The 24,744-nt window shown below is 37.0% G+C and overlaps 1 protein-coding gene across 1 annotated transcript in view; it reads right to left on the reverse strand.

The window, feature by feature from the left end:
* The window catches only part of LOC145678796 (disintegrin and metalloproteinase domain-containing protein 10-like), a 502,666-nt gene that overhangs the window by 90,145 nt on the left and 387,777 nt on the right, over positions 1-24,744 (reverse strand). The window lies entirely within an intron of this gene.

Genomic DNA, 24,744 nt, shown 5'->3' on the forward strand with positions numbered 1-24,744 from the left:
CTGTTAAGTTCTTGTGCAGGACTAGCAGTTTTCGAAGGTCCACAATGAAAATATCATGAAAGCAAACATTTGAAGAGTTTGTTAGGTTTCATCTGTATTGATTAATTTCCCTTACATTGCTTCACTTGCTGGAACAAAATATTGTATTTATTACTTGTTATGGTATATCAAAACATTCATTATCAGAGGACATGGTGGATCAATGGTCCAGTGCTCATCTCTAGTGCAAGGAGTCCCTGGTTCGAACCAAGGTCATATGAGTTTGTGGTGGACGACATCGTGTTCCTGTGTTTTGTCACGATTCTGGCGTTTCCTCCCACATGAACATTGCACCGATTCTTTTATAATCATTCACTGTCATTAATCATCCGGCCAATAGTAACTAATTTGTTATCATTACTGTGTTAATATATGTTTATTTGATGGTTTAAATGTTAACTTATATGCTTAAAGCACTTCAGTCGATCTTGTAAATATTCACATGAACTAATCTAAACAATTTACGAGTATGTTCCATTGAATAAAGAAAACGACAGTAAGCAGGAAGATATTATGGTGAAATAATATTGTTAATATGTAAAGCACTGGACGATAATAGCATTGGAGGATTCTCAGAAAGCTCATAGACATGATTATCATCTTAAGTTTGTGCGTCCTTGTGCTGAACTAAGTAAAGAATTTAGTTTTTTTTTAAATTTTTATTTGGGAAAAATGTTTTTCCATGTGTTAATTTGCTTGGGCTTCTCCATGAACGCATAACTATTGAATCTACGATGAACTTTGATACATACCAGAAATTACCACTTTACTATCAAATCACTGTGATTTTATATTGTTCATTTTTCTTAAGAATGAATAAAATTAGCTTCGTAAGGTCGGTCGGTGACAAAAACATGTGAACATTCATTTATTAACTCAGATTGCAAACAATGTTAATAATATTTCCAATTAGTGCACTACGACTTTGTCTTTAGATATTCAAGTACAGTAGAACCCCTCTAATCCGTCACCTTTGGGACTAGGGGTATGGACGAAACGCAAAAAAGGTCTGATTACCAGAAAATACAGAGAAATATGGATTTACAGTAAAATCTCTAAACTCACAAAATGACAATATTGTTCTCTACAGTAAAAGCAGACAAATACTAAGCACTAAAAACTGCACAGTACAGAACAGAAAACAGGTGCAACTAATAAAAAAGATACAAGAGATGACAGAGCATTAATTATGCGATAACAGCAAGTAAACTAGAATGCCGCGATGGCAGTAAATGACATTGAGCCTCGTGAGTCACTGACGAGTCGGGACAAGATCGGCTCGAGTACGGTCGGATCAACCGGAGTGGCGGACCAGCCGAGGGCGTACTAGAGGAGTTCTACTGTATATTCAAATAATTAGAATAAATAAATAAATAAATAGAGAAATGGTTTACTTTTGAAAGAAGCCTTAAATTCTTTACTTTTCTTATTCTTTGCTTTCTTAGCAACGTCGTATACAATTGAAAAACATGCATTGTATCTTTCACTGAGCCATTTCACTACTGAGCGATGCAGAGTTTGCCCTGAATCGACATATGACATACAAACATGGCGGTCATTATTTAAAGCGCATGAGTAGCAGATTAGAGTTCAATCGCAAATTTTGACTAGTTAGAATCATCGCATGACCGAAAGGAAGTGTTTTTCGTAATCAGTTAGCTCTGAAGTTTTTATACCGCAATAATAAAAAAAAATCAGTGGAAATGTTCACTAACACACACACAAAAAAGACACACACACACACAGAGAGAGAGAGAGAGAGAGAGAGAGAGAGAGAGAGAGAGAGAAAGAGAGAGAGAGGCGTGTATATATCTTAAGGCTTTAAGTTGTGCCAAATATTGTCTTTACATTGGACTTGTGAAGTATGGAATGGGTGCATCATACCATTTCCAAAAGAGATGAAAATAATACAAGGTGCTGTGATTCTCCTCTCCCATCATCTGAACAAAGTATTTTCTCTTAGATGAAACACAAATGTAATCCGTGCCCATTTTTATTACTTCTAGAAGGTCGAGTTGGAAGTTTACTGAAGCAGGGTCCAGATTAAAATTACCCTGCATCTTAGGGAAATACTAGGCGTGTCTTTTAAGTAAGTAAGTACCGTCTTGAAATAAATAAAGACAAGTACATTTTTCGTAACAATTTTATTGTTACATGAAAGTCTGTATGTTAATTTACTTTTCTACTTAGTTTCTACAAATATTAAGGCACCTATCGTCTCGGACAAGTTTTTGAACATCATCCTCATACAAGTCTGACGCTTGATTTGACAACCATTGCAACATGGCCGTTTTGATTTAATCATCATTTTATAGAGAACACTTCTTGAAATCTGGGAAAACTTATCAGATAAGGACGAAATCGTAAAGTGTCTGTTGTCTTTCACTTTTTTTCGTAAACTTTCTGCATGAAGTCTTCAGTGATGAAAGAAAATCGCCCACTTCGTTCCTTATCATGAACATTCGTGCGCGCCACCTTTCAAAGATCTAACCCATTTCCGTACCATCGCATCGCTCATAATGTTTTCTCCGTACAGTTCACTAGTCTAGCGATGAATTTCAGCGGCTTTCAAGCCTTTAGCACTAAGAAAACGAATTACAGCGCGTTATTTCACACTCGAGACATTTTAACTACTGACAAACAAACGTAAACACAGTCGAATGTTCCCGCAATGGCGTCTGTTGCTTGGCAACAGATATAGGTACATAGTGCTCATGTGCGAGATGGCAACCACTGTGTTGCAGCGGCCGAATTTGTAAACGGTACTTATTTAAAAACACATGCCTCGTACATTTTATTTAGATGACGAGACACCTTAGATTATTTTTAATTCTGGAAGCCTTAATTTTAGACTTTAACAGAAATAGGCCCAGATTATATTTTCATTTGATTTAAGTTTTTTTTTTTTGGAGCTGAGCGAAGCGAAGCTCTTATACTCAGGTTAGCCGTTTGGTTGTCCGCGAACTCCTCCTAAACCGTTTGGCCGATCTCAACCAAACTTAGCACGCTGATAGAGTATGTCGTGCTGAGTGACAACATCGGTCGAAATCAAAAATCCGATGTACCATCGAGGAATAATGACCGAAAAACGCTTCCTCCTAGACCGTTTGGCCGATCTCAACCAAACTTAGCACGCTGATAGAGTATGTCGTGCTGAGTGACAACATCGGTCGAAATCAAAAATCCGATGTACCATCGAGGAATAATGACCGAAAAACGCTTCCTCCTAGACCGTTTGGCCGATCTCAACCAAACTTAGCACGCTGATAGAGTATGTCGTGTTGAGTGACAACATCGGTCGAAATCAAAAATCCGATGTACCATCGAGGAATAATGACCGAAAAACGCTTCCTCCTAGACCGTTTGGCCGATCTCAACCAAACTTAGCACGCTGATAGAGTATGTCGTGCTGAGTGACAACATTGGTCGAAATCAAAAATCCGATGTACCATCGAGGAATAATGACCGAAAAACGCTTGCATAGACTTAACATGGGGGAAAAGTTTTCACGCGATTTTTTTGTCAACAATTAAAAATGACATTTATTATTGCATAATGGCCAGGAATGATTAGGTAGTTTAAGCTCGCTCAGCTCATTTCATTGCAATCGGGTACATCCATTGCATTCCTAGTTTAAAAATATTTCATTTTATTTTCTTCTTTATGTGCTAAACCTATTTCATGTTTCATTTATACATATAGTATTCATGTTCCAAGCGTATCATATTTAGTAAGAAGTTTTATGTTGAAGTGCCACCCCTCTCCTCTCTCGAACAGATGGGAGCTAAAATGGGGAACAGTTGCCCTCTTCTTCCGTAAGTTACGTCATGCCTTCCATAGCTTATTTCCATCCTTTTCATAGGATACTAAACAAATAACAAAGCATGTTGAAATCCCTTTACCATATTCATGAAGATAATACCAAAAAAAAAAAAAAAAAATCATCTCTATATATAGAGAGTCCGAAGTCATAAAGAGCTCTTAACTTCCGATGCATGTCCAATAGCAATTTCAGATCCGTGATCTTGCTTCTGTATTTTCATTATCTCTGTTGTGACTTTCTACATTTGAGCAATAAATGATGATATGTTTGAATTATTTTTAGCCACAATTTAGAAAGCATGGTTTTTCAATATTGATTACGAAAATCCATTTTCTGACCTAATCAAATTTATTAACTAAACTACGATCCATAAAAGAAAAATGAAAACTGACATTTGCAGCTCTCTGCCTCGCTGGCAGATTAATAACACTTTTTCAATTATTGATCTACAACGTTTTATATTATATACATATACATGTGTTTATATACAGGGTGTCTCAAAAGTCCCCTAACATAGGGTAACTCTCATGTTATCAGAGTTACAACAAAACATAGGAGGAAAAACCGTCTCCAAATATGATGTTTCCAATCTAAAGTGAAGGAATTTTTTAAATCAGACGAACCGTTTGGGCTGTACACTCTTTATTATCCTAATGTTAAATGAAAATGCAACGTTGCCATTTACCTAGACCCACAACATTAAGTGAATGAAGTTACTGTCTTTTACACTAACGTGTCAATGGCCAGCTCCTTTTCAAACAGTAACTTCATTCACGTATGTTGTGAGTCCAGGTAAATAGCAACATTGCATTTTCAGTTAACATTGAGCACATAAAGAATGTACAGCCCAAACGGCTCGTCCGATTCAAAACATTCCTTCACTTTAGATTGAAAATATCATATTTGAAGACAGTTTCCCCTCTCATATTTTGTTGTAACTCTGATAATAACAGAGTTACCCTATGTCAGGGACTTTTGAGGCACCCTGTATGTGTGTGTGTGTACAATGCAGAAAAATTAGGAGACAATGTGTGTACTACGGTAAGTACCTCAATCACAGATTTTTTATTACAGCTAATAATTTAGCATACTTCGGCTGAGGCCGTGAGTAATGGAGGTAAAAGTAAAAGGTACGGACCACTGCACTAAAATTTCTCAGTCAAATTCCTTAAACTATATCATGTGGCGTTAATGAAACATTTTCTTGTAAAATACGAACAAAATTATAAAGCATTTTCAGAAAATTTCACTGAAATAAAATTCATTGTCAAAAGTAAACTATCCCTTGTAGATATTTCTATAAGAAATGACTGTTGGATACCGGACTAACGGAAGTCTACTGTACAAATAACATTTGTATTAATACTCTATTTATAAATCAAATTTAATTTAAGTGTTGTAGCCGCGGTGGCTCAGTGGTAGAGCGTTCACCTCTGGCGCATGGGGTCCTGGGTTCAAACGCTGGTCCTGCCAAGTAAACTTTGTGGTGGGTTTCCTCGGGGTTCTCCCGTTTCCTCCCACTTTCTTCATTCCACCATTTCATTCATTACTCATCATCACCGTCTCCTTTAGCCTAGCTGGTATAACCGTGGGAAGTAAAACTCAAAAAAATTTAAGTGTTGTTAAAAGGAATATGCATACATTTAAAGCAAATTAATTTTTACAAACCAACGAACATTTAAATAGACTTGAAGATCAAATCAGTAAAATCAAAACCAGTAACATTCAAATTCATTTCAAAGAATAGAGATTGATTGGCTGGATTGTAGTTTTCAGCATTTCTTTTAGTACCTAGGCTATGCGAGACGTGGACGTACAGCTTAACGTGGGATCTGAACTACATGAGCCCCCAGTGGGAAACGAACCCGGATATCCCGTGGCAAATAAGCTTAGAGATACGACTGATTATTGAAAATGTATCATTATGGCACAGTGATAATTTTAACGGGTCGTCCAATCTCAGATCGTTTCCAAAGTGAGTTATCACTTTTTCGTAGTGTACTTTCATCTCTGTGTATTGAACGGCTCTCCTTGGAAGAAATATTCTGAAATCATCAGTGGTTGGTGGAATGAGAATGTGGGAAGAAACGAGGAACCCAAGGATACGATATTGTCCGCCACAAACTCACATGGCTTGGGATCGAACTAGGGACTCCTCGTGCCAGAAGTGCCTCTACCACTGAGCCACTGTACTCCTAAAGAAAAGAAGAGTATGCGAGGCGTATTCAAGTTATAACACTTCCATTTTTTCTCAGGACTGGTAACAGAAGTGTGCTGTTTGTTTTAAAATATGCAAGCGCTCTTTCCCATTGTGTGACAGAGATGACAACATCGTAGCGGCAGCGGTGAGAGTCGTAAAATGGCGACGTTTTCATGACAAGAACAGCGTATAATCATTCATTTTCTCCATTTGAGCGAGACATGTGACGATGGTGTCATGGATATGTCTAATATGCGTTCGTGGGTGCGACAGTTCAAAGAAGGCAGAATGCCGTGTGACAACAATCCACGTCAATCTCGGCCAAACCGGTCAGATTACATGATCGAACGAATAGAAATAGTTGTTTTGGTGGATCGCCGAATCAGTGTGGAACACACTGCCTCCACAGTTGGCATTTCTGTGGCATTTCTATGTCCACTGTTTTCAGATCAGTTTGTTCCCTTCTTTGAACTGTCGCACCCACGAATTCACATTAGACACATCCATGACACCTTCATCACATGTCCCACTCAACTGGCGATAATTGCAAGCGATGTCACACCACACAAATAGAGAAAACGAAGGATCACACGTTGTTGTAAGTATCAAACCGCTGCCGCTAGAGTTGTGCCATACTACGTTGCATCTCTGTTACGCATTGACAACAAATGTTTGCGTGTTTTAAAACCAACAGCACGTTTCTATCTGTTAGCAGTTCTGATGGGGAAAAATTGCAGGTGTTATAAATTGAACACACCTCGTACTTCCCCATATAAATCAATGGTCTGAGAAACAAAGATGACAAATGTAGCAAACATCCTTAAGGAAATAACTACGTTCTAGAATATAGAGTAAATTCAGATTTATGTTAGTTTATTAGAAAATTATATATTTTCTTTATTTTGATACTCTAACGAAAGCCATGACATTAATGACCCAGAAACAAATCTCCGACCCTGAGTATCACAGGTGAATTCTGCTGCACTCGTGCCGACCTACAATTTAGAATGAGGAAAATGGAATAACAGGGCATTTTATTCAAATGCTAACAAAAAAAAAAAAAAAAACCCTTTTAGTCTTAGCAAATCCTGATTGTCTCCTTGAAAAGGATAATAACGAACAGGAAGACGAGGTACGAGGGGAAAGGGAATAGAATTAAGCCGTCTTTTGAAGACCTTCTAGTGCCGTCTCTGTCCCTTAACTTCATTAAGAGGCAAACGCAGCGACATAATCCTGTAGTTTAGTGGTTTCCGGAAGGTCTACAAGCTTTAAGAACATCTTGCTTCACTTCGCGAGTGCAGAACTAAAAAGATGAGTTACTAATAATATTGTATGGCTGAAAGAAATTACCGTCAAGAAATGGCGATTACATGCAATTAGCAGAGGACCGCAGGACTTCGGATAACATAAATTTTAAAATTAATCCCAACATTTCTTAGTGCAGATGACTTTCTTGCTATAAATAATCTACTTTAATTGTGACCAAATATGTTTTAAGTTCAAGGCTTTTCTTAAGCCATACATAATAAATCACCAATGTATTGTATTAAGCAAATGTACGTATGTGTGAAAGTTCTAGATATATGAATCTAGTTAGAGACACTACCCACAACATATAAAGCACCATCTTTAAAAGTAAATCTAGTTACTTATTAGGATCATGCGAATGGGACTTACATGACTGTACTCTTGGTCGGTCCTCCTGTTACTCCATTCAGTAACTCTTGAACAAAAGCGAATCTCTAAATTCTGCGTCTTGCAATAGATAGCTAGAGCAATTATCTAGGTCTAGTTCGTTAACCCGTTTATATCTTCACGGGTAACGGTGACCTTAGCAGTGGCTATCCAAATCCCGTTACAAATCTATACCATTCCCTAGCTTCTATGCAACCTGGATGTAGCAATGAAATGTTGGCTGCCTATGATAGAAGGATATGCAACTTTTCTTACTGCAATTATCTCGGCCGGGTTCGTTGATAGAGTCAATCCGTTAACATCTTCATGGGTAACGGTGGCTATCTCTATCCGTTTAAAATCTATACACACGCCCTAGTTTCTATGCAACCTGCACATTAGCAATGAAATGTTGGTTGCCTATAATAGAAGGATATACAACTTTTCTTACTGCAATTATCTCGGCCGAGTTCGTTGATAGAGTCAATCCGTTAACATCTTCACGGGTAACGGTGGCTATCTCTATCCTGTTTAAAATCTATACACACGCCCTAGTTTCTATGCAACCTGCACAGCAGCAATGAAATGTTGGTTGCCTATAATAAAAGGATATACAGCTTTTCTTACTGCAATTATCTCGGCCGAGTTGATTGATTGAGTCAATCCGTTAACATCTTCACGGGTAACGGTGGCTATCTCTATCCTGTTTAAAATCTATACACACGCCCTAGTTTCTATGCAACCTGCACAGTAGCATTGAAATGTTGGTTGCCTATAACACAAGGATATGTAGCTTTTCTTAATGGAAAATGCGGCTCTGAATATAGCATATATTCATATACGCGTGATATTGTTTGCTGTATTTAACTTAGCAGAGTTTATTTACAATTAGAAATCATTGTGAACCGTGGACAGGTGAAAAATAAAATCTTTCAATTTAAGGTTTCTCATTATTTTTTTTAATAAATTTTCCTGAATAACACAAAAACAACAAAGAAATAATTAAATCTTTACTCATAAAATGGTACTAAATAAACGAATTGGTTACTCCAAGCATGTTTCTATATTGGGTTGTATGATTAAACTGCACGACTTCACGTCTGGTGACAAACAACTTTCTAAATGGTATCAATAGATGGACCGAAGTCAAGCTTATTACAGTCACACACACTCTGTTCATGTTCAGAAAACAAGTTCAGGTGTCCAGTCAGTCAGGAGGCAGCGTATTGTGAATGCAATTCAGAATGTCAGACAGAAGGTAATGTAATTTTGGTTGCACATGTAGTAGGGTACATTTCGCAGCCGCAATCGTTCGAATTTGGAGCGCAATAGTTGAAATTTTGGTATCGAATTATACACAGCGAAGAATCGAGATATTCTCGTGTCTACAAGATATGCGTGAGGATAATATTTGAAATGTTGATATATGACATGAAATAAAACTTCGACTTTCACAGTGTAAATAATCCCACATGATTAAACAATAATTCTGTTTGTGTCCATGATCCACTTTTATTTATCGATTTCGTCTCTTTCAGCGAGCGCCACAAAACGTTAATTAAAAAGTTAAGTTCATTTACATCAGCATTACAAGCAGAATCTTCGTTAAGAGTATGTGTCACTGTTAGGAGTATATGTGTCACTCATACGTTGTTCCAGATGACGAAGATTATTATTTTCCCAGCGAAGCGTTAACATGTACCCAAAGGTAGAAAACAAGTATCGATAGGTCTGTTGATGGTGCAGGCCATTCAACTGACTCACGGCATTTTACAATCCATGTCCCACGGAATTGTTTAAGTAATGACACACCAAGACGCCATAGTGAGGAGAAAGGACGCCATCGTGTTGAAAAAACCAGGGGAATGTACGATCTTCGGACATCGCATTTGCCAGTATCTGTTCCTGTAAGGGCGTGAGGTATAATTTCATAGTTAAAGTTCTTGGAATGGAATTGTGTCTGTTTCTATTGAAGAAGCTCTGTCTTATCTCGTCAAGATTATTTTCGTCTCGTCTCGGTTTGAAGGAGTATACGAAGTCCAGTTGAGAAGCCTAACGGGAAAACGTCTTTGGATAGGCTAAGAAAAAGGTAAGAGTACAATATAAAGCAGAACTTTTGGGACGGATGTTGTAATAAATAACAATTCGGAGTGGATTTGCTTGACACAAAATAAAATTCAATGGAGTGTTTTTGTTTCTGCGCCGATGAACTTTCTGCTTCCTTAAGCCATACAGTTAAACCATATTATTATTATTGTACTCAATGCATTTACACACACACACACACACACACATATATATATATATATATATATATATATATATATATATATATATATATAAGAATACATGTCAGGTGCATGATGCTTGTTACACGCAAGTTTGAGATGGTTTTGCTATTTATAAGAAACTTAATTTGAAAGTTAAGAACTAGTTTTTCTATTAAAAAAAAAACTTGTTAATTTTTAAAATTGTTTCTTTTACTTAGCTCTCTAAGGGACATGGTATGTGAAGATCTTGGAGGGATGAAAAAGCATTTGCTTGTATGCGCGTAAATGTAATAAGTATGTGTGTGCGCGTGTATGCGAGGGTGACGTGGGTGGGGTCGCACATGGTGTGAGTGCCAATAAGCTGCAAATGACTTCTTCTCAACGAGAATGTCTTGCTTTTCGCAAACTTTTGCACTTAACAAGAAAGTTTCAAATACGTGGCAAATGAAAGTTAAGATAAGGAGGCGGGGGATTAAGCGTTGTAGAGGTAAAGAAATAGGCAGATGATGAGATTTTCAAGTTTCTATTTTATGTCAAGTTAATCAAAACTTAAACTGAAATATTAATTTAGTACTTTCTTCGACAAAAAAAAAAGTCATCCTCTACCTTTCAACAACAACGGTAGAGAAAGTTTCTGAGGAAGTTTCAAATTGTGACGTAAGTTACGCGCACGTGACAGCATGCATAAACTGAGTATAGGTTGAGCACACCTTTGCGTCAGTGGAGAAAAATTCAGAATTGAATGACTTTTTATAAAAAGGTACGTATTGAATTATTTTAAGGTGTGTGTTGCTCAATATAATTTTTAATTGATGCCAGAACATTAGAAGTGGGGGCAAGAACATTTGCCTCCATTGTCTACTATTTCATTTATTTCAAAATTATTTATTGATTTCCACTACTTTCGGTTGATATAGAGGATTAAAGTAGGAAATGAAACAATCTTCTGGTTGTAGTAGAGGGATAAAGTAGGAAATGAAACAATGTTCAGGTTGCAATAGAGGAATAAAGTTGGAAATGAAACAATCTTTCAGTTGCAGTAGAGGAATGAAGTAGGAAATGAAACAATCTTCTGGTTGAAGTAGGGAAATAAAGTAGGAAATGAAACAATCTTCTGGTTGTAGTAGAGGGATAAAATAGGAAATGAAACAATGTTCAGGTTGCAATAGAGGAATAAAGTTGGAAATGAAACAATCTTTCAGTTGCAGTAGAGGAATGAAGTAGGAAATGAAACAATCTTCTGGTTATGCTTCTCCATGTTGTCCTCAGCCGCTATAAATTTGCATATGTTTATAGTTTCACACCCTCTTTCATATCTGATACATGTCGTTCGGCAACTCTAGTACTCCACTCAGGCCCTTCCCTGGTAAAACGCCTGGTCATTGGGTTCCTTTCATTTTTTAACCCACATCATTAGAGGAACTTTACTTATTGTAACATATTGTATTCAAGAGGAGACTTTCTGTAATAAAAAAAAGGTGATGGGGAAAGTTCAATCTCCCGTGTACCGTAATTTGCTCTATTCTACAGACAGAGAAAGCTTTACATGGTAGAAGCGTCGGCGTCTATCCGACAGACATTCTTGAGGACTTTCCTACTGGACACTATTTTTATTAGCAAAAACGGATTTTGGGATTTTTTCCTAATATAAAGTGTAGTTTGTTAGCGATAATAAAACAGAATTTTAAAAGACAGTATCCGTGTTGTTCTAGCACTCTCATAACACTCTTGAACGGTAAATTGATTCGTTTTAGCCTGGTAGGTATTTATGCCGACAACTCGATCAGGAAAAAATTCGTATGTAGAGAACGAAAGTAATATGGTAGAAGCAGGCACCCGAATACCTGTTAATATTTCCCATCTAAGTAGACACTCAGGTCACAGTGCAAACAACTCGGATCGATTTTTTTGTGTTATTCGATCATTTAGCCTTACTCTAAGCATGGACTCCCGAAAAGAAAGAAAAAAAAAAAAAAAAGAAAGAAATACTACCGATGTATTTACAAGATGTAACCCTGGATTTCGTACTTGAATTAAACATCAAAATCAATTTAATAACCTTGATTACAACCCTTCCCCAAACCAAATTAATTTCATTATCTCGTCCAATACAATACAAACTTGCAATATAAATAAAAATAAAAGCGACTATGTTTGTGACTTAATAACTTTTGAACCACCCGATCGATCTCGATCAAATTTTCAACATAGATGAGATTCGGGCCTGGGATAGATTTTATCAGTACACTTTGACTGTGTAACTTAGGGGAGGAGTGATATATATATATATATATATATATATATATATATATATATATATATATATATATATATATATATATATATATATATATATATATAAATGATCGAAAATGACCGATATTAGTGTCGAATCCATACTTTTTGGGGTTTCTGAGATGAACAATTATACTTCAGCCGTCTAAATCCAAATTCAGCCCGGAAACTTGGGGGACGGGGAGGATATATATAAGACCGTTAATGTTAAAAATGTTAATGTTAATAAGAGTGTTAATGAACTATACCGACAAACTGTAAGAGATGATTCCTCACATCAAAATAAGAGAAAAAGTTCATATGGACCTATGGCGAAAAGTGCATAGTTTCAGAGCTAGGGCTGTCCAAAATTGCAAAAAGCTAAATTTCAATAGGCCCTTTTTCGAAATAAAATATATATAAACGATCGAAATAAAAGTTAATCTTTCTGCTTCATCTTCGGAATCCCTAGGAATTCACAGTCACGACAATAGATTAACCAGCTATTGACAATAACATCAACGAAATTGAAGAAACGCTTTAGGTAGTATTCTTTAAAGTGCACATGAATTCGGTAATATGAAAATGACCAACATCAGAGAACGCTTCATTAAAAGTAAAAAGTGACTGACTAAAGGAATATTACTAAGTTTTCTTATTTTACCCCAGAAAAGCGTGTAATTGACGCCAGTTATAAATAAATAGTTCTGTGGTGTTCCTTAGGGTCTTTCTCATTGGCCCCTAACTATTCATTTCTGCCTAATCTAAGAAATCGTGGTGGCTACGGGCCTGCGCTGAACCCATACCAGAAAGCCATTTCTCGGTATCTCTTACCGGAATTATAATTATGGAGATCAATGTTGAAACCGAATATGGATGATTTCTACCATTGCAGATTTAAATAAAATGTTAGAAATAATATGAAACCTATTTTTGGGTACACTGATTCTATATCAAAACTCGCTAAAGCTCGCTGGGGGCTCCGCCCCCAGACCCCCGGTCATGGCTTTGCCATAAGGTGTCAAGTTCTAGAAAACTATTCCTTGAGGAATTCACTTCCCTTTACAGCACACACCTGTTACCAACACATACTTCAATCGAACCGGTATTATTTCTTCCATTTAACTTTGGACAGCAAACACACAATTTATAAGAAAGAACTCTATTACTACTTCTATTCTGGCAATCATGTATATGGCTAATTATATACACTTTGCGCACATCTATACATGTTAGAGACAATAACAGAATTTATTTTCTGAAACATAAACAGCGGAAACTGTCTTGCAATAGCCTACCAATTAAACATTTCATTTTCCGAAAACACTCACTGTTTACAAATGTGAATTTTTCCACCCTTTTAAATATTATGTTTTGCAGTGTAATTTAGTACGTACAATTTATTATAATAGTGTCCCTGTTGTTAATTGTACATATTACCTTCACTAAAAGTAATTCACATCTGTGATATAAGAGTGCGAAAATATTTCAGGCTTCCTGCATATTTATTCTTGTATTTACAATGAAGACTACAATTTACTAGGTAATTTACAAATATGAATATTGTTGGAAATTATTTAATTTTTTTTCATAGCATTTGAGTGAACACTACTTTTGTACTGTAATGTAGTACAATGGATTATAATGTAAACCTTGGGCATAGTGGTACATATTACCTGCAGCAAGACTTTTTCAAATATTTCATATTTACTGGACAATTTCTTGCAGTCAACCTGTATGTCTCGTCTTGTATTTTCAATAAAGACTACAATTTGTAGGTAATTTATAAAAATGAATTTTGTTAAGGCTTTTTATACATTAGTTCATAACATTTCATTCAACACTAGTTTTTGCAGTGTAACGTAGTACATCTTATCATAATGGTGTCCTTTGGTAAAAAATGTACTTACTGGGCAGCCAGACTTCTTGAAATGTTTATATACACTGGGCAATTACATAGAGTCTTCGTGAATCTTTACTCTCATATTTTCAATGAAGACGGATATTAACTAAGTAATTTAGAATATGAATATTATTGGAGGCTTTTGAAAATTTGTTTATAGCATTTTAAACAAACCACTTTTTATATAGTAGTATAACAGTGTATTAGAATTGTGTCTTTCTCATTTCTTATTACAATTAAATAACAAGACATCATTTCCTTAACAATACTAAAAAACGCATATATAACCCGATTACTATTCCGATTTTAGAGGTGTAATTCCCCACAGATGCCGGCCGCAACGTACCAGTACTATGTGAGCAGTAAGAACGATGTCGAAAATCTAAGGAAATCGGTAGTGTAGGGGATTGACGTGAGCCTACTGGCCAGGAGACCTGGGTTCGATTCCTCACAATCTTTTCCTCACTTTTTCTTTCTTTGAAAGTTTATTTTTATAGCATATATTGTTTGCCTATAAGGTTGAGTCTATTAAAAAAGCATTTCACTCCAACCGGTACTGTAAACAAACTACTGACCCGAAAGAGGTACTTTTCCACGTATCCCGTATATTATAACTATATACGCTGCCAACGAGAAAATTATCAAAAGGTGCGTATATATATATGTGTGTGTGTGTGTCTGTGTGTGTATAAAAAGGGAGATTGTTTGCAATTATTTCCGGTTCGAAGCACACACTATCCTTGCGAGACAAAATGTATTTTTGTCTCGTCTGTATACTATATCGTGGAAATGATGCTCAATGTTTTTTTTCCAAAATGTTTTTGGGGGGTACACTGACTCCTTGGGGCTCTTAGAGTGCCCCCGCAGGAGACCAAATAATACGTGTATAATAGAATAATAAATAGAATACTATGAGCAGTGCCCCTGGGAATACTAACTGTGATCCTCAGGAACATTGTTTCTGAAAGAAACACTGGTGTTGCCCCATCTCTAAAGCTACATATGTTTCTTTCTAAATAGTTGAGTATCGTCTCGAAGCTTCACACGAACATACTGCCTAGTTTCGAGACGATATCAACAGTTAGTATATAAATATATTCTTTTCGTCTATGTCTATAATAACGAAAATATTTTGTTCACGCAATGCCAACAGAAACTATTTTGATAAAACGAAGCAACGTGATAAGAAAAAAAACGTAAGATAAAACAAGGTTTGGCGGGGAATCGAACCCAGACCTGCTACTTAGAAAGCAGACACTTTACCGCGGAGCTAACTTACTACGTTGAATTCTGTTTGTTTATTCTCCTCAATATACCACATAAGAGTCCAAATGAAGGCAATTCAAAAATATGAATTTTGCATTCAAGATGGCGACTTCTCCAATGATTTGTTTCTTCACTTAAACTGAACTACGTCCTTAATAACATAGCGAAACCTGGCTTACCTACCAAGAGCACAACTTACAATTTTCATGGTTACAAATTTTTGAGCCGCCATTTTGAATCGAAGATGACGACTTTTCCAACATGTCGGAATTTTCCCCTCACATTGGCTGTAATCTACACACTTGAACGCAATTTCGTGATTCCACCATTACTACAAGTTGTGTAGAATTAGACGCCCCCTTATAACATTCCTAGCACTTTCTTACACCGAACATGACTATTCTTTTCAAGTTTAAGGGCGGATTCGCAAACTACGCATCAGAATAAACATCACCTCGAAATTTCAACGTCCTACATACAGCCATTACAAATTTCACATTTTTTCGATTTGCGCCGCGAAACGAAAACGAATTTTAATGCTCTTTTTTCTATCATAAACTATGTTCCCAGCTTCACTGCCTGACAAAATATGACGTTTCTATGGTGTGCGGAACTACTCTAAAAGCGAGCATTTCGAAACGACGAAAAATTTCGACACTTCATTTACATGGAAAATGTCGCCTTTTTCGTGATATCGGAATTTTCCCATTACTCACATCCCATGACGAACAAGTATGCAAAATTTGGTGTTTGTATGTTTTGTGGAAGTATGCAAACAATTAAGTGTGTTTCCGATTATAGAGGTATATAATAATTCCCCACAGATGCCGGCCGCAACGTACCAGTACTATGTGAGCAGTAAGAACGATGTCGAAAATCTAAGGAAATCGGTAGTGTAGGGGATTGACGTGAGCCTACTGGCCAGGAGACCTGGGTTCGATTCCTCACAATCTTTTCCTCACTTTTTCTTTCTTTGAAAGTTTATTTTTATAGCATATATTGTTTGCCTATAAGGTTGAGTCTATTAAAAAAGCATTTCACTCCAACCGGTACTGTAAACAAACTACTGACCCGAAAGAGGTACTTTTCCACGTATCCCGTATATTATAACTATATACGCTGCCAACGAGAAAATTATCAAAAGGTGCGTATATATATATGTGTGTGTGTGTGTCTGTGTGTGTATAAAAAGGGAGATTGTTTGCAATTATTTCCGGTTCGAAGCACACACTATCCTTGCGAGACAAAATGTATTTTTGTCTCGTCTGTATACTATATCGTGGAAATGATGCTCAATGTTTTTTTTCCAAAATGTTTTTGGGGGGTACACTGACTCCTTGGGGCTCTTAGAGTGCCCCCGCAGGAGACCAAATAATACGTGTATAATAGAATAATAAATAGAATACTATGAGCAGTGCCCCTGGGAATACTAACTGTGATCCTCAGGAACATTGTTTCTGAAAGAAACACTGGTGTTGCCCCATCTCTAAAGCTACATATGTTTCTTTCTAAATAGTTGAGTATCGTCTCGAAGCTTCACACGAACATACTGCCTAGTTTCGAGACGATATCAACAGTTAGTATATAAATATATTCTTTTCGTCTATGTCTATAATAACGAAAATATTTTGTTCACGCAATGCCAACAGAAACTATTTTGATAAAACGAAGCAACGTGATAAAAAAAACGTAAGATAAAACAAGGTTTGGCGGGGAATCGAACCCAGACCTGCTACTTAGAAAGCAGACACTTTACCGCGGAGCTAACTTACTACGTTGAATTCTGTTTGTTTATTCTCCTCAATATACCACATAAGAGTCCAAATGAAGGCAATTCAAAAATATGAATTTTGCATTCAAGATGGCGACTTCTCCAATGATTTGTTTCTTCACTTAAACTGAACTACGTCCTTAATAACATAGCGAAACCTGGCTTACCTACCAAGAGCACAACTTACAATTTTCATGGTTACAAATTTTTGAGCCGCCATTTTGAATCGAAGATGACGACTTTTCCAACATGTCGGAATTTTCCCCTCACATTGGCTGTAATCTACACACTTGAACGCAATTTCGTGATTCCACCATTACTACAAGTTGTGTAGAATTAGACGCCCCCTTATAACATTCCTAGCACTTTCTTACACCGAACATGACTATTCTTTTCAAGTTTAAGGGCGGATTCGCAAACTACGCATCAGAATAAACATCACCTCGAAATTTCAACATCCTACATACAGCCATTACAAATTTCACATTTTTTCGATTTGCGCCGCGAAACGAAAACGAATTTTAATGCTCTTTTTTCTATCATAAACTATGTTCCCAGCTTCACTGCCTGACAAAATATGACGTTTCTATGGTGTGCGGAACTACTCTAAAAACGAGCATTTCGAAACGACGAAAAATTTCGACACTTCATTTACATGGAAAATGTCGCCTTTTTCGTGATATCGGAATTTTCCCATTACTCACATCCCATGACGAACAAGTATGCAAAATTTGGTGTTTGTATGTTTTGTGGAAGTATGCAAACAATTAAGTGTGTTTCCGATTATAGAGGTATATAATTCCCCACAGATGCCGGCCGCAACGTACCAGTACTATGTGAGCAGTAAGAACGATGTCGAAAATCTAAGGAAATCGGTAGTGTAGGGGATTGACGTGAGCCTACTGGCCAGGAGACCTGGGTTCGATTCCTCACAATCTTTTCCTCACTTTTTCTTTCTTTGAAAGTTTATTTTTATAGCATATATTGTTTGCCTATAAGGTTGAGTCTATTAAAAAAGCATTTCACTCCAACCGGTACTGTAAACAAACTACTGACCCGAAAGAGGTACTTTTCCACGTATCCCGTATATTATAACTATATACGCTGCCAACGAGAAAATTATCAAAAGGTGCGTATATATATATGTGTGTGTGTGTGTCTGTGTGTGTATAAAAAGGGAGATTGTTTGCAATTATTTCCGGTTCGAAGCACACACTATCCTTGCGAGACAAAATGTATTTTTGTCTCGTCTGTATACTATATCGTGGAAATGATGCTCAATGTTTTTTTTCCAAAATGTTTTTGGGGGGTACACTGACTCCTTGGGGCTCTTAGAGTGCCCCCGCAGGAGACCAAATAATACGTGTATAATAGAATAATAAATAGAATACTATGAGCAGTGCCCCTGGGAATACTAACTGTGATCCTCAGGAACATTGTTTCTGAAAGAAACACTGGTGTTGCCCCATCTCTAAAGCTACATATGTTTCTTTCTAAATAGTTGAGTATCGTCTCGAAGCTTCACACGAACATACTGCCTAGTTTCGAGACGATATCAACAGTTAGTATATAAATATATTCTTTTCGTCTATGTCTATAATAACGAAAATATTTTGTTCACGCAATGCCAACAGAAACTATTTTGATAAAACGAAGCAACGTGATAAGAAAAAAAACGTAAGATAAAACAAGGTTTGGCGGGGAATCGAACCCAGACCTGCTACTTAGAAAGCAGACACTTTACCGCGGAGCTAACTTACTACGTTGAATTCTGTTTGTTTATTCTCCTCAATATACCACATAAGAGTCCAAATGAAGGCAATTCAAAAATATGAATTTTGCATTCAAGATGGCGACTTCTCCAATGATTTGTTTCTTCACTTAAACTGAACTACGTCCTTAATAACATAGCGAAACCTGGCTTACCTACCAAGAGCACAACTTACAATTTTCATGGTTACAAATTTTTGAGCCGCCATTTTGAATCGAAGATGACGACTTTTCCAACATGTCGGAATTTTCCCCTCACATTGGCTGTAATCTACACACTTGAACGCAATTTCGTGATTCCACCATTACTACAAGTTGTGTAGAATTAGACGCCCCCTTATAACATTCCTAGCACTTTCTTACACCGAACATGACTATTCTTTTCAAGTTTAAGGGCGGATTCGCAAACTACGCATCAGAATAAACATCACCTCGAAATTTCAACGTCCTACATACAGCCATTACAAATTTCACATTTTTTCGATTTGCGCCGCGAAACGAAAACGAATTTTAATGCTCTTTTTTCTATCATAAACTATGTTCCCAGCTTCACTGCCTGACAAAATATGACGTTTCTATGGTGTGCGGAACTACTCTAAAAACGAGCATTTCGAAACGACGAAAAATTTCGACACTTCATTTACATGGAAAATGTCGCCTTTTTCGTGATATCGGAATTTTCCCATTACTCACATCCCATGACGAACAAGTATGCAAAATTTGGTGTTTGTATGTTTTGTGGAAGTATGCAAACAATTAAGTGTGTTTCCGATTATAGAGGTATATAATAATTCCCCACAGATGCCGGCCGCAACGTACCAGTACTATGTGAGCAGTAAGAACGATGTCGAAAATCTAAGGAAATCGGTAGTGTAGGGGATTGACGTGAGCCTACTGGCCAGGAGACCTGGGTTCGATTCCTCACAATCTTTTCCTCACTTTTTCTTTCTTTGAAAGTTTATTTTTATAGCATATATTGTTTGCCTATAAGGTTGAGTCTATTAAAAAAGCATTTCACTCCAACCGGTACTGTAAACAAACTACTGACCCGAAAGAGGTACTTTTCCACGTATCCCGTATATTATAACTATATACGCTGCCAACGAGAAAATTATCAAAAGGTGCGTATATATATATGTGTGTGTGTGTGTCTGTGTGTGTATAAAAAGGGAGATTGTTTGCAATTATTTCCGGTTCGAAGCACACACTATCCTTGCGAGACAAAATGTATTTTTGTCTCGTCTGTATACTATATCGTGGAAATGATGCTCAATGTTTTTTTTCCAAAATGTTTTTGGGGGGTACACTGACTCCTTGGGGCTCTTAGAGTGCCCCCGCAGGAGACCAAATAATACGTGTATAATAGAATAATAAATAGAATACTATGAGCAGTGCCCCTGGGAATACTAACTGTGATCCTCAGGAACATTGTTTCTGAAAGAAACACTGGTGTTGCCCCATCTCTAAAGCTACATATGTTTCTTTCTAAATAGTTGAGTATCGTCTCGAAGCTTCACACGAACATACTGCCTAGTTTCGAGACGATATCAACAGTTAGTATATAAATATATTCTTTTCGTCTATGTCTATAATAACGAAAATATTTTGTTCACGCAATGCCAACAGAAACTATTTTGATAAAACGAAGCAACGTGATAAGAAAAAAAACGTAAGATAAAACAAGGTTTGGCGGGGAATCGAACCCAGACCTGCTACTTAGAAAGCAGACACTTTACCGCGGAGCTAACTTACTACGTTGAATTCTGTTTGTTTATTCTCCTCAATATACCACATAAGAGTCCAAATGAAGGCAATTCAAAAATATGAATTTTGCATTCAAGATGGCGACTTCTCCAATGATTTGTTTCTTCACTTAAACTGAACTACGTCCTTAATAACATAGCGAAACCTGGCTTACCTACCAAGAGCACAACTTACAATTTTCATGGTTACAAATTTTTGAGCCGCCATTTTGAATCGAAGATGACGACTTTTCCAACATGTCGGAATTTTCCCCTCACATTGGCTGTAATCTACACACTTGAACGCAATTTCGTGATTCCACCATTACTACAAGTTGTGTAGAATTAGACGCCCCCTTATAACATTCCTAGCACTTTCTTACACCGAACATGACTATTCTTTTCAAGTTTAAGGGCGGATTCGCAAACTACGCATCAGAATAAACATCACCTCGAAATTTCAACGTCCTACATACAGCCATTACAAATTTCACATTTTTTCGATTTGCGCCGCGAAACGAAAACGAATTTTAATGCTCTTTTTTCTATCATAAACTATGTTCCCAGCTTCACTGCCTGACAAAATATGACGTTTCTATGGTGTGCGGAACTACTCTAAAAACGAGCATTTCGAAACGACGAAAAATTTCGACACTTCATTTACATGGAAAATGTCGCCTTTTTCGTGATATCGGAATTTTCCCATTACTCACATCCCATGACGAACAAGTATGCAAAATTTAGTGTTTGTATGTTTTGTGGAAGTATGCAAACAATTAAGTGTGTTTCCGATTATAGAGGTATATAATAATTCCCCACAGATGCCGGCCGCAACGTACCAGTACTATGTGAGCAGTAAGAACGATGTCGAAAATCTAAGGAAATCGGTAGTGTAGGGGATTGACGTGAGCCTACTGGCCAGGAGACCTGGGTTCGATTCCTCACAATCTTTTCCTCACTTTTTCTTTCTTTGAAAGTTTATTTTTATAGCATATATTGTTTGCCTATAAGGTTGAGTCTATTAAAAAAGCATTTCACTCCAACCGGTACTGTAAACAAACTACTGACCCGAAAGAGGTACTTTTCCACGTATCCCGTATATTATAACTATATACGCTGCCAACGAGAAAATTATCAAAAGGTGCGTATATATATATGTGTGTGTGTGTGTCTGTGTGTGTATAAAAAGGGAGATTGTTTGCAATTATTTCCGGTTCGAAGCACACACTATCCTTGCGAGACAAAATGTATTTTTGTCTCGTCTGTATACTATATCGTGGAAATGATGCTCAATGTTTTTTTTCCAAAATGTTTTTGGGGGGTACACTGACTCCTTGGGGCTCTTAGAGTGCCCCCGCAGGAGACCAAATAATACGTGTATAATAGAATAATAAATAGAATACTATGAGCAGTGCCCCTGGGAATACTAACTGTGATCCTCAGGAACATTGTTTCTGAAAGAAACACTGGTGTTGCCCCATCTCTAAAGCTACATATGTTTCTTTCTAAATAGTTGAGTATCGTCTCGAAGCTTCACACGAACATACTGCCTAGTTTCGAGACGATATCAACAGTTAGTATATAAATATATTCTTTTCGTCTATGTCTATAATAACGAAAATATTTTGTTCACGCAATGCCAACAGAAACTATTTTGATAAAACGAAGCAACGTGATAAGAAAAAAAACGTAAGATAAAACAAGGTTTGGCGGGGAATCGAACCCAGACCTGCTACTTAGAAAGCAGACACTTTACCGCGGAGCTAACTTACTACGTTGAATTCTGTTTGTTTATTCTCCTCAATATACCACATAAGAGTCCAAATGAAGGCAATTCAAAAATATGAATTTTGCATTCAAGATGGCGACTTCTCCAATGATTTGTTTCTTCACTTAAACTGAACTACGTCCTTAATAACATAGCGAAACCTGGCTTACCTACCAAGAGCACAACTTACAATTTTCATGGTTACAAATTTTTGAGCCGCCATTTTGAATCGAAGATGACGACTTTTCCAACATGTCGGAATTTTCCCCTCACATTGGCTGTAATCTACACACTTGAACGCAATTTCGTGATTCCACCATTACTACAAGTTGTGTAGAATTAGACGCCCCCTTATAACATTCCTAGCACTTTCTTACACCGAACATGACTATTCTTTTCAAGTTTAAGGGCGGATTCGCAAACTACGCATCAGAATAAACATCACCTCGAAATTTCAACGTCCTACATACAGCCATTACAAATTTCACATTTTTTCGATTTGCGCCGCGAAACGAAAACGAATTTTAATGCTCTTTTTTCTATCATAAACTATGTTCCCAGCTTCACTGCCTGACAAAATATGACGTTTCTATGGTGTGCGGAACTACTCTAAAAGCGAGCATTTCGAAACGACGAAAAATTTCGACACTTCATTTACATGGAAAATGTCGCCTTTTTCGTGATATCGGAATTTTCCCATTACTCACATCCCATGACGAACAAGTATGCAAAATTTGGTGTTTGTATGTTTTGTGGAAGTATGCAAACAATTAAGTGTGTTTCCGATTATAGAGGTATATAATAATTCCCCACAGATGCCGGCCGCAACGTACCAGTACTATGTGAGCAGTAAGAACGATGTCGAAAATCTAAGGAAATCGGTAGTGTAGGGGATTGACGTGAGCCTACTGGCCAGGAGACCTGGGTTCGATTCCTCACAATCTTTTCCTCACTTTTTCTTTCTTTGAAAGTTTATTTTTATAGCATATATTGTTTGCCTATAAGGTTGAGTCTATTAAAAAAGCATTTCACTCCAACCGGTACTGTAAACAAACTACTGACCCGAAAGAGGTACTTTTCCACGTATCCCGTATATTATAACTATATACGCTGCCAACGAGAAAATTATCAAAAGGTGCGTATATATATATGTGTGTGTGTGTGTCTGTGTGTGTATAAAAAGGGAGATTGTTTGCAATTATTTCCGGTTCGAAGCACACACTATCCTTGCGAGACAAAATGTATTTTTGTCTCGTCTGTATACTATATCGTGGAAATGATGCTCAATGTTTTTTTTCCAAAATGTTTTTGGGGGGTACACTGACTCCTTGGGGCTCTTAGAGTGCCCCCGCAGGAGACCAAATAATACGTGTATAATAGAATAATAAATAGAATACTATGAGCAGTGCCCCTGGGAATACTAACTGTGATCCTCAGGAACATTGTTTCTGAAAGAAACACTGGTGTTGCCCCATCTCTAAAGCTACATATGTTTCTTTCTAAATAGTTGAGTATCGTCTCGAAGCTTCACACGAACATACTGCCTAGTTTCGAGACGATATCAACAGTTAGTATATAAATATATTCTTTTCGTCTATGTCTATAATAACGAAAATATTTTGTTCACGCAATGCCAACAGAAACTATTTTGATAAAACGAAGCAACGTGATAAGAAAAAAAACGTAAGATAAAACAAGGTTTGGCGGGGAATCGAACCCAGACCTGCTACTTAGAAAGCAGACACTTTACCGCGGAGCTAACTTACTACGTTGAATTCTGTTTGTTTATTCTCCTCAATATACCACATAAGAGTCCAAATGAAGGCAATTCAAAAATATGAATTTTGCATTCAAGATGGCGACTTCTCCAATGATTTGTTTCTTCACTTAAACTGAACTACGTCCTTAATAACATAGCGAAACCTGGCTTACCTACCAAGAGCACAACTTACAATTTTCATGGTTACAAATTTTTGAGCCGCCATTTTGAATCGAAGATGACGACTTTTCCAACATGTCGGAATTTTCCCCTCACATTGGCTGTAATCTACACACTTGAACGCAATTTCGTGATTCCACCATTACTACAAGTTGTGTAGAATTAGACGCCCCCTTATAACATTCCTAGCACTTTCTTACACCGAACATGACTATTCTTTTCAAGTTTAAGGGCGGATTCGCAAACTACGCATCAGAATAAACATCACCTCGAAATTTCAACGTCCTACATACAGCCATTACAAA

Source organism: Thermobia domestica, chromosome 2, assembly GCF_964235325.1.
Source record: "Thermobia domestica chromosome 2, izTheDome1.hap1.1, whole genome shotgun sequence".
Lineage (NCBI taxonomy): Eukaryota > Metazoa > Arthropoda > Insecta > Zygentoma > Lepismatidae > Thermobia > Thermobia domestica.